The sequence below is a fragment of the Mesoplodon bidens genome (genome assembly GCF_964165515.1).
Source record: "Mesoplodon bidens genome assembly, chromosome: 3".
Lineage (NCBI taxonomy): Eukaryota > Metazoa > Chordata > Mammalia > Artiodactyla > Ziphiidae > Mesoplodon > Mesoplodon bidens.
This window is the reverse complement of record NC_138178.1, coordinates 91,729,168-91,742,501: the sequence shown is the minus strand read 5'-3', so window position 1 is coordinate 91,742,501 and position 13,334 is coordinate 91,729,168. Positions and strand designations below refer to the sequence as shown.

At 48.5% G+C, this 13,334-nt stretch overlaps 1 protein-coding gene across 4 annotated transcripts in view; it reads right to left on the bottom strand.

Moving 5' to 3' along the window:
- The window catches only part of FRMD5 (FERM domain containing 5), a gene marked incomplete at both ends in the record, with an annotated part of 348,831 nt that overhangs the window by 46,327 nt on the left and 289,170 nt on the right, over positions 1-13,334 (bottom strand). The window lies entirely within an intron of this gene.

Here is a 13,334-nt window from a genome sequence, read left to right as displayed (position 1 = left end):
CAGTCCTCTGCTTCTGGGCTCACCCTTTCTCCACATGGCGGCCAGGGTGACCGCAATTTAGACAAACTGTCTTTTTTTAATGAATAAGTAATACAGGCACATAGTAAGATATTCAAACATACAAAAGAAAATACTATGAAGAGTCTCCCTTTTACCTATGCTGCAGTTCCCCATCCCCAGAAGCAAACCCTCACCAGCTTCTTGGGTATCCTTAATGAGGTTATTTTATACACCGGCAAGCCTATATACATATACATCTCCTGTTTTAAAAAGACATTAGCAGGGCTTCCCTGGTGGCGCAGTGGTTGGGAGTCCGCCTGCCGATGCGGGAGACGCGGTTCGTGCCCCCGTCCGGGAAGATCCCACTTGCCGCGGAGCGGCTGGGCCCGTGAGCCACGGCCGCTGAGCCTGCGCGTCCGGAGCCTGTGCTCCGCAACGGGAGAGGCCACAACAGTGAGAGGCCCGCGTATCGCAAAAAAAAAAAAAAGACATTAGCAGCATATTTTATACTGTATTCTGCTTCTTGGGATGTTTCCCCACGTAGGGTATCTTGTGACTCTTTCTACAACAGCACATATAGATATGCCTCACAGCTCTTAACTGCAGCGAGCACGCAGTGATCTTTAATGACGTTGCCGCTTGTGTGTAACACTGTCAGCAAGGGGCTTCTCTTGCTCTCAGAATAAAATCCAAGCTCTGACCGTGGCCTCCAAGGCCCTACACGACGTGGCTCCTGCCTCCTCTCTGAACTCACCCCAAATCATTCTTCTCACCACTCTCCGGCCACCGTCTCTCTGTTCCTGAGCATGCCGAGGCGTTTCTGCCTCTGCGTCTTTGTATCCCCTCCGCCTGGGATGCCCTTCCTCCAGCTCTTCATCTCCTTGAGGTCTCAACTCAAATGTCCTTGCTGCAGGGAGGTCTTTCCCTACAGAGCAGCCCCTCCCTGTCACTGTCTATCTCATTTATTTATCCTGTTTATTTCCTTCATGGCACTGACAACAGCCTGTCATTATCGTGTTGATTTGTTTACTTATTTATCATCTGCTCCCTTTCTACACCATACTTTTCATGAGGGTAGGAGCCCCCCCCCCCCAGAATTTAGCACAGGGCTTGGCATATGGCAGGTGTGTCCTCAATAATTATTTGTTGAATCAACGGATAGAAGGTGGAGGGGTGGCTAAAAGGTTTTACAAAATGTCAAGAAATTAGGCCACTTCTAAACCCATAACCTTCTCCTCAGGGGCCTGCCTGGGTATCTCTGATGAGCTGGGAGAATGACTTGCAGGGAAGTGTCCGAACAGCTGGAGTTCTGCAAGACAGCACCTCGGGGCCTGTCCCCAGTGGTCTCCGCAGCTCAGCTGAGATGCTCATCTCTGGTGGATGTGTGTTTAATTCTGCATGCCAATCAAGGTGGTCTTGTAAGATCCCAACTATCTCACCTATGACAAGGCCCAAGGCCATGGGTAATTACAGAAGGACCTGGCCCTGCTCCTGGAATGGAGAGATCTTTAAGACCGTTTACCCCTCACCTCCACCCCTTCTGCCAGCTCACCCTATACTTTCCAAGGAGAACTAGGGCAGGCTATCACATCTCTCAGCAAGTATCTTAAGACGCTTACGCTTGCAGGATTGGAAGGATGAGTGAGTGGACAGCTCAGCTGAGGAAGGTGGTGCCATGTGGGCACCTCCCCTGCTCTTCTGCTGGCCTCACACTCCCGCCCACAACAGAACCTTGAGGCAACTGGCCCCATTCTTACACCCTTCGGCCTCCCATCAGCAAGAGCCACTCTCACAACAGAGACTTGTTACGAATCACGCTGGGACTTCAGGGCACTGGGCCACAAACCAGGTCCTTCAAAGGACTCCATCAACAACTGTCACTGTGGGCAGGGGCTGTCAACTCTTTCCTTACTGATGCCCCAGAGTGTGGGAAGAGTTTCAAGTCATTTTTTTTTTTTTTTCTTTTTGCGGTACGCGGGCCTCTCACTGTTGCGGCCTCTCCCGTTGCGGAGCACAGGCTCCGGACGCGCAGGCCCAGCGGCCATGGCTCACGGGCCCAGCCGCTCCGCGGCATGTGGGATCCTCCCAGACCGGGGCACGAACCCGTATCCCCTGCATCCGCAGGCGGACTCTCAACCACTGCGCCACCAGGGAGGCCCTCAAGTCATTTTTAAGGTTCTTCTGGGAACAGAGAAAATATGCTTAACCCGGTCTCAAGCAGCATGTCCTGTACCGTTCTCTCTCTCAAAGCAATTGAAATGGAATACTAAGAGACAGTTGCATATTATGAATATTTTTCTCTACAAATTGTCCTTTGCACCAAGCTGGTTACTACACTGTCATCAGCTGGGGTGAGTTTTTTTTTAATTGAAGTATAGTTGATTTACATATTATGTTAGTTTCAGGTGAACAGCAGAGTGATTCAGTATTTTTGCAGATTATACTTTATTACAGGTTATTACGAGATAATTGGTATAATTCCCTGAGGTATAGAGTATATCCTTGTTGTTCACCTATTTTATAAATAGTACTTTGTATCTGTTAATTCCATACCCCTAATTTGTCCCTCCTGGTGTGAGTTTTACTAGCTGAAGAAGTTCCCTTCCTTACATACAACAGCCATATTAGCAGAAGCCTGGGGCAGCCATGGGGAAATTGCGCCTCTGTGATAGAAATCACATGGACTTTTGATAAGAATCATGTCTTCTTGCAGACATAGAGAATGGACTTGAGGACATGGGGAGGGGGAAGGGTAAGCTGGGACAAAGTGAGAGAGTGGCATGGACTTACATATACTACCAAATGTAAAATAGCTAGCTAGTGGGAAGCAGCCCCATAGCACAGGGAGATCAGCTCGGTGCTTTGTGACCGCCTAGATGGGTGGGATAGGGAAGGTGGAGGGAGGCGCAGGAGGGAGGATATATGGGGATATATGTATATGTATAGCTGATTCACTTTGTTATATAGCAGAAACTAACACACCATTGTGTTAAAGCAATTATACTCCAATAAAGATGTTAAAAAAAAAAGAATCATGTCTTCCACAAAAACAACTCATACTCATGGGTTGGCAGCTCAAATACACTTGTAGGGCTCTTAGCTGGTAAGAACATTAAATTCAGCAGATCCAACCTCAGAGTTCTTCCACTTCACAGGAAGAAAAAGGAAGCATGGCTTTTCTCTTCAGGTAGTTGTAAAAAAAGAAAAAAAGACACATCCCATTGTACATTCCCTTTATCAGTGAAAAAGGATCTTTTTATCATTATTTCTCAGCATCTGGTGAAACCCCTGCTCCCCACCAGGAAGTCAGAGTTCCCTCAGCTTCCCACTTACCCGTGGTGGAGGTATGGTTTTGAGCCACGAGGCTCTCGTGGGGACTAATGAAGACAAGCATCTTCCCTTGCTGTGTCTCCAAGGTTGGAGGGAAGGAAGGGAGAGAGGTAGGAGCAGAGATCCTCCTTAGAGCGGAACCCCATGAAGTTTAAAACCCCAGAAGAAACACAAAGGCAGGATCTACTGAGAGCCGCTGGGGCACCTTTCACACAGAGTTGCAATCGCCCCTCCCTTGGAGCACCCACTCCTGTGGCTGGTGGAGTGGCCCCAGGCAGTCTTTGGGGGGAAAGTCACATTCAGCTGGACCCTCCTGGTGGGTTCCTACAGCAAGCCTCTGGCAAGGCCTAGGGTTTAGGAATTTAAAACTTCCTGGCCTTGCACTTCCAGATGCCAGCCATGTCCTAGGATTCCCTCTCCGTGGTCTCCCTGCCTTAAGTTGGGGCTTTCTGGAATATTCTCTGGCAGCCAGCTTTCTCTTTTGGTGGGATGGCAAAGTCCAGCGAGTTCTGTCTCCTTTTCCCTTTGCTGGCGGTTGCCCTGTTGCTATGCTAACCCGCATGTTGTGTGCTCAGTGTTGTACCATCGATTATACTGGAGAAACAGGCTCTCACGCTGACAGGTGATTACTGTTTAGTCAAAAAGTCGGGGCTCCAAGCCTGAGGCCGTTTATCTTCAGGACAAGCGAGCCGAGGCAGAGCACACAAATCCAGCTACACCTCAGAGGTTGTTCTCTTCACAAGGACATTAGTGGGTCACAATGATGTACTAAACACCCATCTACAAAATACATTTACATTTTATGAACCACAATAGCAACTACACACATTTGAAAATAACAGTGCATACACATGCATCCTTTTAATTCTCTCTATATGGTGCCCAGAATGATTCGTGAGCCCCTTAGAATCATTTTGAAACTCAGAGGTCAGGAGAATTCATATTGGTGCTCCTTCCTGGAGGGCCTGGTTCTAGTTCTCTATGGTTTGTCTGTTCTTTAGGGAAGGCGCTGAGACAGCAAGCAGTAAGCAGGCTTGGTCCAGTGACCTAAACTAGTCAAGGTTAATTGCATTTTCTGCCTCACAGTCAATACCCTTGGGTAGGAGAACCGCTTTTTTTTTTTTTTAACCCATCACAGGGTCAATCCCAGGGACTCTGGCGTGGTGCATCCAGATAAGAGGAGCTAACATGTAGAAAGCTCCCCACTCACTGGGCCTTCTTCAATCCAGCTTACCTGTGAGGCAGGTAGATTATAAGTGCAAGCTACCTGAGTCGTGAAGAGGGCACGAGCCATCACAACTTTCTCAGATCCTGGGCCACATGCAGTTAAAGGGGAGCTGGCCATGGTTTCACGGCCCTTCAAGAAGGCAGGGGGGAGGTGGAGGGTTGCAGGAGGTGGGCACCTGGCCTCCAAAAGCGCAAGAGTCCGGGAGTGTGGAAAGGCCATGCCAGGTTGGGGGGTGGCTGGGGGAGGAAGCAAGAGCTGAACAAGTTGTCCTCGGGGGCCCGAGAGTGAGGGACAAGGCACCCAGCACCCTAGGGGTGGGATGGCATCCCAGCCTCTATTCTGTCTTAACTTTATATTTACACTTCTTGTGGGTCAAAGACTTCCTGGCTTTCCTTATCCGTGTCGTATAAGGGCATGTGCACGCAGCCGTCTGCCAGATTCAGGAGCAGATGCTGTGTAAAAGCACTTTAATGTTGGAACTTCCCTGGTGGCGCAGTGGTTAAGAATCCGCCTGCCCATGCAGGGGACATGGGTTTGAGCCCCGGTCCGGGAAGATCCCACATGCCGCGGAGCAACTAAGTCTGCATGCCACAACTACTGAGCCTGCTCTCTAGAGCCACGAGCCACAACTACTGAGCCCATGTGCCACAACTACTCAAGCCTGCGCACCTAGAGCCCGTGCTCCCCAACAAGAAAAGCCACCGCAATGAGAAGCCTGTGCACCGCAACAAAGAGTAGCCCCCGTTCGCTGCAACTAGAGAAAGCCCGCGCGCAGCAACGAAGACCCAAAGCAGCCAAAAAGAAATAAATAAATTAAAAAAACCAAAAAGCACTTTAATGTCACAGAGGAACAGCCACATTAGCTCATCTTCTCAGGGCCAGGGCGTGAGTACGCTGAGCTGAGAAGTATGAATCCATCCCTGGGGTGCAGTCCTGCCCCTGTGTTCGCACACTACAAGCGGCCTGGCTTTCTGAGGCTCAGGGAGGAGAGGGGCACGAATGCTAACCGCAGGGCCCCCGAGTTCTTAGCCTCTGCACCGTCCATGCCAATTTACATTTTCTTTGAAGGGACACAACTCCTGCCGAGCTTCTGGCCCAGGAGCCCACTTTTCTTGCTTAGTCATAAACCAACAAAATCTGCCCAGGAACTGCTGAGGCTGCAGCTAGAAAAGGCAGCCAGTTCGCTCTGGTAGAAGATGAGGGAGGGTAATTGCAGGGAGAAGTGCAGCTGTACTGTGCCGTATAGCGGGTTGCCCCCAGTGCAGCAGGGCCAGAGCTTAGCCCCATGCAGGCCCTCGCTCCCTACTCTCAGAGGAGATGGACTCCAGAGCTCGGCAGTTAGGCTGGGAATGATGGGGCCCATGCAGGTACTTGGTACCTAGAATGTAGCACCAGGAGGCTGCCCTGGAGCCAGGTGGCCATGTGGCTACTGGGGGAGAGGTCCGGCCCTGAGGAGGGAAGGCAGAGTTCAGAGGGAGAGAGGAACAGTGGTCACCCAGACTCCTGCAGCCACTGGCCCCAGCTAGTCCTTAACAAACACAGCACCTTCTTGCACCAATAACCAGCCATTCTACATGCAAACTGAGGGAACTGGGTGCTTTTCATGATGCAAATAGATATCTGTAGGTTCAGATGCCAGGCATGGGGCCTCAGGGAGCCCTGTTGGCAGTCCTTGCTTGGGTCACAGAACTGGCTGAGCTCGGCGCCACATGGTGTGGTAGGCAGAGGACATGCACGTGGGGCAGGCAAAACACATTCCGTCTGGAAGGTGGAGGTCACTGTGTGCAAGTCAATGGCATGGGAGGGAGGACTACGTGTTCTGTTAGCACAGATGGTCCAAGCCAGACTCAACAAGGGCAGTTAAGACCCTCTGAGCAGATCCTCAAACCTGCTGTTGTAGCGCTTGTAAGAGCAGGGCTAACGAGAGGGCTAGACTTACTGAGATATCAGTGACGATGCTTCAAGAGCCAAGGCGTCCCCATTCCTATGTGGATTCCTTGTACCCGGTGAAGTTACCAGAAGGACAAAAAACCTGAGCTGGGCCTGAAGGAAAGCAAACTCACCTATCTTTCTCATGGTGAGGCCACTTTTACAGTAAAGTGACTCTTAGAAGCGTCACTGTTTCTTGCTATTGATTGAATAAATTTGGGTTGTATTTTTCTAGCCAGTGCTGAATACCTCAGTGGACTAGTCATATCACAGCTATACAATTACTGAAAACTCAGCCAGGCTTGTTAGAAAAAAACTCAAACACTTTGTATTTGTGTAAAGCTCATATTCTCTCTCTTTTTCTCACACACACACACACACGCACACACACATCCTCTCATACAACTATGCCTACAACCTTGCTTCAGATAATTTGTAAAGAAAGCCCAGCATTGCATTTTGGGGCAAATAGACAACCCCTTGGAATGTAAACTGGTGCAGCCACTGTGGAAAAGAGTATGGAAGTTCTTCAAAAAACTAAAAATAGAGTTGCTATGTGATCCAGCAATCCCACCCCTGGGCATATATCCAGAAAAAACATAATTCAAAAAGATATATGCACCCCTATGTTCACAGCAGCACTATACACAATAGCCAAGACATGAAACAACCTAAATGTCCATTGACAGATGAATGGATAAAGAAGATATGCTACATATATACCACGGAATATTACTCACCCATAAAAAGAATGAAATAAGGCCATTTGCAGCAACATGGACAGACCTAGAGATTATCATACCAAGTGAAGTAAGTCAGAAAGAGAAAGACAAATACCATATGATATCACTTATATGTGGAATCTAAAATATGACACAAATGAACTTATCTACGAAACAGGAACAGACTCACAGACATAGAGAACAGACTTGTGGTTGCTGGGGGCAGGGGGGGTGGGGGAGGGAAGGACTGGGAGTTTGGGATTAGCAGATGCAAACTATTATATATAGAATGGATAAAAATGGATAAACAACAAGGTCCTACTGTATAGCATAGGGAACTATAGTCAATATCCTGTGATAAACCATAATGGAAAAGAATATGAAAAATAATGTATATATGTGTAACTGAATCTCTATGCTGCACAGCGAAAATTAGCACAACATTTGTTGTAAATCAGCTATACTTCAGTAAATAAATCACTTAAAAAGGAAATACAATAGACATCCCTTTGCACCCAACCCTAAAGACAGTTGGACAACACATTTTATTGCCTTTTTCTTTGTCTTTTTCTTTTTTTTTTTGCAAAGGGCAAATGCACATGCTATTTGTCAAGCCTGGGAATTTCTGGGGTTAAGGGGAGTGGCCTGGGTGGCCAGGGTCAGGAGCACCATGTCAAGCTCAGCATCCTCACTGGTTCTCATAATCCTGCAGCCTTTCCCCCAGTCTCCTTGCCCCTCAGCAGAAAACTGTTTATTGGCCAGTACCAACAAATGTGGTGGGTTCTAGGCTGGACACATCCCATAATGAAGAGGCCAGGATTTCTGAGTCCTGGTGCAGTCTCCTTTTCAATTACCCTATCAGGTCACTCACGTTCCCTTGGAGTTGACGTGGAGGCAAAGAGAGCAGAGAGGGGAAGGGCCCTGGGAAGCTTCACTGAGGATGAACCCTGGGCTTGGAGTCAAGGCCCTGCTCTGCCACTTCTCAGCTTGTGACCTCAGACCTGTCCCTTAATCCTTTGGAGCTTCCGTTTCCTTAGCTACAAAACAAGATTAACACTGCATCTCTCAAAGGATTATTGTGAGGCTCAAAACAAGAGACATAATATACATAAAAACCCTGTGTATTTTCCCTACCAACCTCCTCTGCCTCCTGTGACCTCTTCTTCCCTTAGGCTGAATGGACTTGAACATAACACGGCCTTAGCGATGAGGCTGTGCACTCACGGAACAGAAGCCAGTCCTCCCTGGACAAGAATGCTCAGGTGGGTCCTGGCTACACGTCCACCTGTGCAGTGTCCCCGAGCTTATGGGGTTGGCCACTATTTTGGAAATCTGCCCCGCAGGGCTCTCAAGGCACAGATTTGCATCTTCTCCATATCCCAAGGCTATTTTCCCCAGACTAGGTCAGAAGAAAAGTATAAAATATAAATATATGCCATCAACCCAAACCCCTCAGAGGCCTGGCAGCTGTATTTAATTCCATGGGGACAAAGGCAGAGCTTCTTCTGATACACTCTTGACATGCTCCTAACACTCGGGAAGGAGTGAGTGAGGTGGAGGATAAGACACGACACAGTTCCAACGGCCACCATACCATTTAATGCCTTGGCATTAATTAGAATAAAAAGAAAAAAAAATTGGAAAAGTGAATTTAAGTTACTCCAGAGCCCCGATCTCTTTCAAAAATCATAATTGGTTCTCTTTGGCATTAAAGCTACAAGAGTGAACTGTAGCTTCAGACTCTTCCCCCTGCAGTCCACAGGTGACTGCCCATCCTGCTGGCAGGTAAAGGGGGAGGTACGAACAAGCAGAGCTCACAGCTCCTGGATTGCAGTCCCAAGTTCCCCAGAGCTCACTCAGTCACTCACAGATGCTGGTGTCCCTAGCTAGGACCAGGCAGGTCATTCTCATTGCTTCTCCTGAGAAGGACAGCCAGGGCCTCCCTTGAAAAGTCTCTCATCAGAGCAGAGAAGCCTCTGAGGCAGGGTCCAGGGCCTGGCTCTTGGTCTGTGGTCCCACTGATGGTACAAAGCCACACTGATGAATGACCCCCTTCCCACCATTTAAGTGGAGACAACCTCACTGGAACAACAAAATTGGAAGTCCCAGGAGAGGAGTGAGACATCTGCGGCCAGAAACCAAGCAGGTGGTGGAGAGATGGTTTATTTTACAAATGCTGAGGCCTGGGAAAGCAATGGGGCAAACCCCAGATCTCCCAATAGCAGCTGTCCCAGTGGTGGAGGGGGATGGAGAGGGGAGGTAAGGTAGGAGGCAATGGCAAGCTCTCTTGAAAATAGTTTCCTTAATAAACAAATTCAGAACCATACCATGCTCTGGACCAGTGGTTCTAACTGGAGCCTGCGTTGGAATCACCTGGATAGTTGTTAAAACAGAATGCTGGGCCCCTCTCCCAGAGCATCTGGCCCAGTGGGTCTGGGATGGGGCTTAACAAGATCAAGGTGATGCCCATGCTGATGGTCTGGGGATCATGGGACTAGACCCACCCTTCTCCAGCACCTGTTGGTCACTAGCAGCTCTCGGGGCAAGGACTGCAGGGATAAGGGGGAGAAAAAGTGGATATTTGAACTCCAGGACAAATACCACTCTAGAATTGTGCTCCTGCTTTGTCAGCACAATTCTCACTATTTTTTTAAGTGCTCAGTTTATTTATTTTTTTTAAAGATTTTTTTTGATGTGGACCATTTAAAAAGTCTTCATTGGATTTGTTACAATACTGCTTCTGTTTTATGCTTTGTTTTTTTCTGGCCGTGAGTCATGTGGGATATTAGATCCCTGACCAGGGATCGAACCTGCACCCGCTGCATTGGAAGGCGAAGTCTCAACCACTGGACCGCCAGGGAAGTCCCACAACTCTCACTTTTTATTCAGTTTTCATGTTCTCACGTACCAAGAGTACCAACTTCAGAGCACTAGGCTTGTGGGTTCAATACTACAGAGGAATTCTGCTCCTTCCTGCCAGATTTTTCAAACTCTAACTTTCATGACAGTGGGCAGCTGCCCAGTTCTGGCTGGAAAGTTCAAGTCTCCAATCACCATTTACTTTCAATGGCTAAGTAGCACAAAATTCACTGCCCTTTTGCCATGAGCTACATCATCAGAAAATAAAGCTGGCAGGTATCATCAAGCCTAATTCAGAGAAAGAGCTCCCTTCTCACCCCAGTTCTGCCATCAGTGGCAGGGAGTCTGTTCCAGAACATTTCCTCTCCTGGCCTCTAGGGTCTCTCGTCTAGGAAGCAGGTGGGCTGGGGGCTGCCCGAGACCCCTGCCTGCTTCTGCCTCCTTCCTGTATCTGTGCTCTTGAAGGTTCTCAGTCAGACTTGCGTCTTGGCGGTCATGACCAGCCTTCTCCTTTCTCTTTCCTGGGCGAGGATCCAGATGTTCCTCCATCAGTGGGTGGGGAAGTAGATGGGTATGGGATAGGTGCCCTGAGGATGTTCCGTGCCAGGGAGGAAAGTCTTCTGTGTTCAGCTTTGAGCAGGGAGTTTGGGGCAGGAGGGTCATGAGGGAGTAAGGAAAGGCAAATTCTGAGACCAAGAGAATTTGGGCAAGTCATTTCTTTCTCTGAGTCTCAGTTTCCCTCTGTGTAAATGACCTTGTGTCCCTTTATGCCTTTATGTGCCCAGAGCCTCTGATTCTGTTCTTAGCTGACCAGAGTAATCACACTCCAGGTCCATCTTCTCTTAAGTGAGGATAAAATAAGTGACAAAAAAAAAACAACCCCAAAAGGGTAATCAGGTAGCTTTACAAGGTGGATGTTTATTAAGACATTTATCGCTAGTTTAATTAATTTGAAAAACTCAGGGCCATTGCTCAACGTAAATGGGAAGAGTAGCTAAACAGAATTCATTCAATTCTGGAAACTGCCCCTAGCAGGCCTCAGACAGTGAAGACCATTAGGTGAAACTATTATCCCACTATGAGTCTGGTCATTTTACATTCCGCTGTGAACTACGGAAAAAATCCTCTTAGATCCTCCAGTGCACCCCTCCGGCCTCACACAGAGGGAACTGCTGCAGGATCTTCTCAGGTTGGATGCTGAGGCTGTGCCTCCCTCTGTCCTCCCCAGGCCCACTGTTTCCTAGACTACATCCCAGGCGGCAGTGGGGCTCCTGAATTTCTGTATGAAAGGGCCTTAGGGGTGATAGTCTGGGGTTGGGGAGGGGAATGAAGTTTTCTTTGCATGACCCTGAATATAAGATTGACAACTCTTCAACTGTCTAATAAAGAAGGGATAGAGAATGACAGAGATGGGAAGGGGCTAATAAGGTGTCCCTTCCAACCTCATCCCACACTATCCTAAATTTGCCTGGAGGCAGAGCCTCTGAACTTGGGCTGAGGTAAAAGTCAAGGATGTGCTTTGAGGTAAGTGCCCTTCCAGTCCCTGAGCTTAAGTTTCCTGAGGGTTCTTCCAGATATAATTACTTCAGTGGCTGAGCAGCAACAGGTACCTCTTGGTCTATGAATAATTCCTGGGCTTGGAAATGTATCTCCTCACATGCACTGGAGGTGGGGTGGGGTGATCACCTCCCCAGGACATCAGGTGAAACCACGGTCTAGGCCTTGCAGTATGGTGGAGAGAGCAAACAGAGGTGGCAAGACTTGTGGACATGTGTCAGAGCTCCTTCAGCAGTTCTTCGGCCTGAAGAGTAGGGGTGAATGCAGGAGAGGTGGGAGCCTTGAGCTCAGCAACACTCCCGAGGTCTCCGGCACATCCCTGTCATCTCTGTGCCTCCGCACAGCAAGGCCACCAATACTGAGACCAAGAGTCCCCTGAGGGCTGTACGGCAGCGCAGAGAAGTCACCACTGAAAAAAATTTTGCACATCTGCTGCAAACTGAATATTGTGTCATTTGAAGGCCAAAAAATGGATGACAAACCACTGGGGAAAATGCTCAACTCAGTATATATCTATTGAGGGCCTCCCATGGGCAAGGCACTGCCTGAGCATTCTCAGGACTGCAGAGACATGGGATTTAGAGACATCTGAAAAAGTGACTTGGGAAAAGCCATCTTCTTTCCTCCAATCTCCTGGCGCTCACGACGTGTACCGTGCACCTGTCCTCCTGCTGCCTCTCCATGTTCACGTCCCCGTTCCTGTCTGTTACCAGGAGAGGTAGAAGTGTGCTCCCCAGCGTTTGCGCTCACGGGGCATAGCCCAGGGCCTTGTACCTGATCCTCAGGAAGTGTTTGTTGATCAGCTACTAAATGATATGACCAGGCTATTAGCTGAAGATTAGCAGTAGCTCATCTTCCTGATGAGGTCCTCCTGGGTCTTCAACTCGTAATACCCAGTGAGATCAGTGCAGGAAAGAACAGAGAAGGATCATGTTGGGATAAGACTGCTCCTGGAGATGGAGCCCCTGTCCAAAGCAGAGTCAAACTTAACCCTAGCAATTATTCCAGGATTGGAGTCCCAAGTATTATCTTTTGTCTGGCCTCCTGATTCTAACTCCACCTGCATCTGAGTGGTACAAGGGGCTCCCAGACTAAACGCCACCAGGCAATAGACAGTGGCCTGCAGTACAGCTCGGCTCCAAAATAACTGCTTGGTCACCCACACACAGTCATGGGAAAGGGAAACACAGCTCCGCTTCCAGGAAGGTCTCTAGCTGGGTCCTTGCCATTGAAAAGGGAATTAAAAGTTCGATACTGGAAAAGACGAATCATTACATATGTGTAACTATATTGATGTGAATCTCAGAGTCAAGTTCCTTTCAGGAAGTTGATATTAGAAAACACTTTCATGCTCCTGGGATCATGTGGAATAGGATTTAGGATGTTTTTAATTTCTGTAAATTATCAGACACCTTCCCATGGGCAAATTCCACACGTCTCTAGGTATTTCCTCTTTCCCTTACAGTTTTTCTGATGCTTTGCCTGTCTTTCTAAAATATTTCCCGACACCTAGCCAAGGTGCCCAGGATCTTCTCTGGGATTCAGATCAACGGGTGATTAATAACATAGGACTGGATACCTCCCTTGTCATTTGTCACAGGTCAGGTTATACAGGAAGTGACTCTGGGATGGAGTTTAGCACGCAGGATGTTTTTAAGGAGTGCTCTTGGAATTGACACCCATGGAAAGTTATGAAAGAAAGCTGGAGT